This window comes from Geotrypetes seraphini, chromosome 3 (genome assembly GCF_902459505.1).
Source record: "Geotrypetes seraphini chromosome 3, aGeoSer1.1, whole genome shotgun sequence".
In the NCBI taxonomy this organism is placed as follows: Eukaryota; Metazoa; Chordata; class Amphibia; order Gymnophiona; family Dermophiidae; genus Geotrypetes; species Geotrypetes seraphini.
Window position 1 is genome coordinate 113,754,564 of NC_047086.1, and position 6,099 is coordinate 113,760,662.

The following is a 6,099-nucleotide window of genomic DNA, read 5'->3' on the forward strand; positions in this document are numbered from 1 at the left end:
TTTTGTTTTAAATCGATTCGAATCGATTCACCCGAAGTGAATTGGTGAACCGATTCGAATCGTGAATCGGGCAGCACTACTGTCTACTGTGCAAATGAAAGCACTGAGGCAGTCTGGGATGAGACTGTTAGGCTATCCCTAAAGAAAAATCAGGTTCCTACCTCAGTAATCTTTTTTAGTGGTCCTGAAACGATAGCATTTTGTATATCAACTCGCAAGTTGCTTGCAGAAAACTAACGATCATGTTTTCAGATCCACCTCCTTCTCAGGGAGCTGCTCCTGCCCCCTCAGTTAGTACAAAAGCAATTAAATAGCACTGTAATAAAAAAAACATAACTGGAAGGAACGAAATGGGGAAAAATTCCCAACACTACAATTCTGTTCTGCATCTTTAACAAACAATCAACATTATAACATCCAAACTTGTGCAACCAGCACTAACCATGTATAGAGCTCGTAGCTACTCACATCATGTTAACAAGCAGAGACTTAAACCAGACTGTATAGTCTTGAATATTTTCTTATGAATTATCTTTATTTTTTTAATATCCTCTCAGCTCCTCTGACAGAGAATTCTTCAAATCCAGACTGAAGGCAGGTGAAGCTCATTCACAGGGCGGGGCTTCAGTACTACAAGACACATCTACAATAAAGAAGTTTACCGAGGTAAGAACCTAATCTTTCTTTCTAGTGCAATGTGTCTAGTGGTCCTGAAACAACAGGGACATACCAAAGCAGTCCCTAGAGCAGGGGTGTCCAACCTGCGGCCCGAGGGCCGCATGTGGCCGAGTGAAGTATTTTGTGCAGCCCTGGTTGAGGGCAATGCAGTGTTTTCCTCTGCTGCCCCCGGGTGTTTACCATCTTGCCGGCTCCCTCCTCTGTCTTGCTGCAGCATTTGTGTGGCCCCAGAAACATTTTTTTCGGCCAATGCAGGGAAGCCAAAAGGATGGTCACCCCTGCCCTAGAGTCTAGGGTGGACCCGGTGCACCTGACTTTAAGATGGAGGCCCCAAAAGCAGCATCCTTCCTGGCTGCTATGCCCACTCTATAGAACCTGGTGAAGGTACAGAGGGTAGACAATGTAGCCACTCTAAAAATCTCCTTGGGTGAGACAGCCCTAGTCTCTGCCCATGAGGCAGCAACTTCTCTAGTGGAGTACGCTCTCAATGCGATCGGCAGCTGTTTACCACAGCCCACCTAAGTGGAGAGAATAGCCATTTTAATCCATCTGTAAATCAAGGCTCTAGACACTGGCCTCTCTTTCTTGGCATGACTGGTCAGAACAAAAAGGTGATCTAATAGGTGAAACTCATTGGTAAGTTTGAGGTACCAGAGAAGCACTCGCTTGCTATCCAGCAAATGTAATGCTTTTATCCTTTTTCTTAGACCCTATAGGGCGAAAAGCAAGCAAACAGACTTCCTGATTGACATGGAATGCCAAAACTACTTTTGTTAAAAAGAACAGAACCGTGTGCAAAGTTCCCTGCTTCCATGATCCTAAGGAATGGGCTCCCTGCAAGAAAGAGCTGGTAACTCAGAAACTCCACCAGGAACACCGTCTTGTCTGTAAGTTCTAAAAGAGAAGCCTCCCGTAAGGGTTCATATGGAACCTTGCAACACGATATCAAGGTTCCAAGAAGGTAAAGGGGAATGCACTAGTGGGCGAAACTGCAGAGTCCCTTTAATGAACTGGGCAACATCTGGGTGAAAGGCCAGGGAGCCTCTTACCCCTGAGCTTGAAAACAGGAAAGGTCTTCCACCTGCACTATCAGTGATCAAATGACAGCCCCTTCTGAAGACAGTCCTGAAAGAAGTACAGGACTACCAAAATCAAAGCTTGCGAAGGCCCTACATCCTTCACTGCACACCAGCACTGAAAGGACTTCTAATCCTTAACATTAGCTGCCACCATCGATGGCTTCTTAGCTCTGAGCAACGTGATCTGGCAGAAGCTTGGTTACCATCATTGCATGTAAATGATGAAATATAAGGTGATGTGGAGATTTGGCGCTCAACATTGATATCTGCCTTAGATATGGTAGCACCAGAAAGGCTGGTAGAGATGACAGAGAATCATGGATCATGGTCATGGAGAAAGAGTATTCCAGTCAATCTTAAGTGAGAGCTTAGAAAATTGGAACGGCAGTGGAGGAAATCTGGTGATAGTGAGGATCATGAAAGTTATAGTATTAGATTAATAGATTACAAATCTTTGTGTGGGAATGTGCGAAATACGTTTTTTCAAGATCGTATAAAACAAGCTCAGAATAAACCAAGAGAATTATTCCATACTAGTTTTTTAACCCGCTACATTAACGGGTGCTAGAATAGATGTGTAGACTTAGGCATTTATTTATTTCTGTCTCTCTCCCTGCCCCCTTTCTTTCTTTCTTTCTATCTTTCTCTTTCCCTGGCCCCATGTCTGTCTTTCTTTCTTTCTGTCTCTCTCCCCCTGTCTGTCTTTCTTTATGTCTCTTTCCCTGGCTCCCTGTCAGTCTGGATGAGCAAGATCCCTGTAACGGAAGTGACTTGGTCACACAATGCATTTAGTCCCAGGAACATCTGATCTCTGGTATATTCCCTGAGTTCGGGATGACAGAGGACAGGGCAGACTCCCCCCTCCTGGTCTCTGCCTCTTGCCTTGTGATGGGCAACTGGCCACAGAGGAGTATGGGGAAGAGATAGGGAAGCAAAGAAATTGAGAAACACTTTTAATAAGGACCCAGGGCAATCCTTATACCAACTTGAGATCTCTCTTTCCCCTGTTTGGACATAATCCAAGTAAACAGATAAATGTGTGTGTCTAACACAATGAAAGGACTCCTGCCCAAAATTATGAGTCTCCTCTTAATATCTTGTGTCCCTGCCTGCAGCTATTGGTCATCTGGAGATACAGGTGGCTTCTGCCTGCACACGACTGGTATCCGTTCCAGCTAAGCAAGCTCGTTCTGTGTATCTGCATGTCTCGAAGGCAGGACACGTCTCTCTCTTTCACACATTTAATAATCTTATAAATTAGAAAAATACTTGCCAAGTCTTTAATATTAATGTGGAAATAATATGAAAAAGAAATGCATTTTTAAGGGAGAACCCGTTGTTAATTCAATGGTAATTAGGGAATATAGGCAGATCTATGAGATAAAAAAAGAGCCCGGCCACCTACCAGTCTCGCGGTCCCAGCCGGCTGTAACGGCCTCGCCTCCCACCCCCGGACAGCCACAGCGCCCGCCCACCCACCAGTCTCACGCTCCCAGCTAGGGCTTCTGAGCGCCGTCGCCTCAGCCAATCGTTGGCCGCCTTGGTCTGTGCCGCTCCGCGGCGCTAGGCAGGTGCAGCCCATGTCGCTGTCACGCCAACCCGCCGCCGAGCTGTCTTTCCTTCTCTGCCGGCGGGGACCGCCGGGGCCTGGGTGCGGCGGGGAAGGGGGGTCTTGCCTGGCCGGGGCCGGCCGAATCCCAGGCCTGCTCTCCTTCCCCTTTCCCGGCTCCTCACTCCGCGCCATCTAGCGCATGCGCACTCATGCCGTCACATCCCGACAGAACAGGGATCAGGGAACATGCGGCGCGAGTGCGCATGCGCGCGTAGCGTTTTATTATTATAGATTGTACAATACCTGATTGAGGGAGGCAATACAACTGGTAATGACTCCCATCTGAATGTTGAAGAGTATGCTAGCTTTTTAGCAAAAAAGATGAATAGTGGCATGAAAATTGATATAGAATCGAATCCTGAGCTGGTATGTTTGAGTGTAAGAGCGAGTCAGTTCTGGGGATCTTTTATGCCAGTAGGTGAAGAAGAAGTGACTATGTAATATCCTGTTATCAGTTTGGTGTGTCCCCTGTGGAAGGCAGTGTTCTGCCAAAACCAGGATCCTAGTTGGGACTTCCCATAGGAACTTTCAATAAAATCCCTCGTGTTGTATTGTGACATCGACTTTGCCGTTCTTTTGTTTTGCTTCTGTTGAGTTGCATACTATACTTACATACATGGAACTATCAAGCAGATCTGTACTTGATGTGCTCACAAATGGTGAAGAGTAAAAAAAGCAAATATTGTAATAGATTAAGTGGTGACATGCTCAGATGGCATACATAGACAAACTACTTCTATATTACAAATGTAATAGTATATTCAATGCCTAATATGAACATAAATATGTGAACTAGTGAAAAGAGTATTCAAAGGCATTACATGCTAAAAATACCTGATTACAATCAACATACCTGCAGGGGAAATATGACACACAGCCCCTGTTAGTCAGCACTTCCAAACCACAGAGCCTGAAGATATAAATATATTGCTCAGAAAAAGTCAGTTTCAGTAAGAGGTGGGGCAAATTAGAAAATAAAAGCCAAGAAACAAAGAACAGGAAGAAAATATCAAATTCAGAAACAGGTACTCACAAAAAGAGGCAAAGGTAAGCCCGAGACAAAATGGCTGCATAAAGCTTTTGCTCTGTCTGTCTACCTTTTTTGTGTTGCAATAACATTAGATCAAACTTGATTTTTGCATTCTTGGATTTTCACAAGCATTTGTTGGTATCATGGCTCCCTCAAAACATCAAAAATCTGATCTTCATTCTCCTGAACAAGGAGTGAAATGAAAAATGCAAGCTCCTCTCTCACCCTGTAAAACTCAATCAGAGCTTCAGGAAGAAATTGCAATGTCTACTCTTCTTATGGAGCTTCTTCAGGTTAAAGACTTGATTAAAGATAACAAAGATTCACTGGAAGAACTGAAGCATGAAATTCTCTGGCTCAAACAATAATTCTCAGGATGGGCATCATAAAGAGGGGCATAACAACCAGGACGCGGGAAGTCATCATGCCATTGTATCGAGCGATGGTGCGTCCACATCTGGAATACTGCGTTCAATATTGGTCGCCGTACCTCAAGAAGGACATGGCAGTACTTGAGAGAGTCCAAAGGAGAGCAACGAAACTGGTAAGAGGGCTGGAACACTGCCCATACGCCGAGAGGTTGGATAGGCTGGGGCTCTTCTCTCTGGAAAAAAGGAGGCTCAGGGGAGATATGATAGAGACCTTCAAGATCATGAGGGGCATAGAGAGGGTGGATAGGGACAGATTCTTCAGGCTGAAGGGGACAACAGGTACGAGGGGGCATTCGGAGAAACTGAAGGGAGATAGGTTCAAAACAAATGCAAGGAAGTTTTTTTTCACACAAAGGGTCGTGGACACTTGGAATGCGCTACCGGAGGAAGTGATCAGGCAGAGTACGGTACAGGGATTCAAACAGGGATTGGACGGATTTCTGAGGGATAAAGGGATCGTGGGATACTGAGAGAGGTGCTGGGATGTAACACAAGTATAGAAAGCTAACCAGGTAATAAGTATAGAAACCCAATCAGGTCATGCATGTGCAAGACCGGAGGGTTAGGACTTCGATGGGAAGATAGGACTTCAATGAGAAACCAAGGTGGCAAGGGAGCCCCTTCTGGTGATTCAGACAGGTCGTGACCTGTTTGGGCCGCCGCGGGAGCGGACTGCTGGGCAGGATGGACCTATGGTCTGACCCGGCGGAGGCACTGCTTATGTTCTTATGTTCCTCACCTGCTTATCATATGGATCAAACTGAAGCAGGTGTCACTGCTCATGATGCACAACTAAAATCCTTGCCTAAATTATCAAAAAGCATTCAAGCTCTTCAAAGGGACATTGAAGATTTGAAAAATAAGACTCCTAACTCCTCTCACCTTAGGTTCTGCATCCCCAACCCTATATGTCATGTCTGTCTGTCCAAGTTAAATTGTAAACTCTTCCGAGCAGGGACCGTCTATAAATGTCAAAATGTACAGCGCTGCATACGCCTTTCAGTGCTATATAAGTGATTAGTAGAAGTAATTCCTTCAAAGGTAGTTTAAGTTACTGTTTTGCCCACCAGAATTGTCTTTGGTCATCCACCACGACCACTTATTTCATAGGGAGAGCCCTTATTTTTCCTGCCATGCTTGTACCAGTATTCTGAACTGCAAGGAGTAAGCCTGCCTATATCCCTACAGCACATGTGTCAAATTCAAGTTCCACGGACTGAATCTGGCCTGCCTGGCCTTTTTATGTGGACCGCAGCAACATTCCCGATC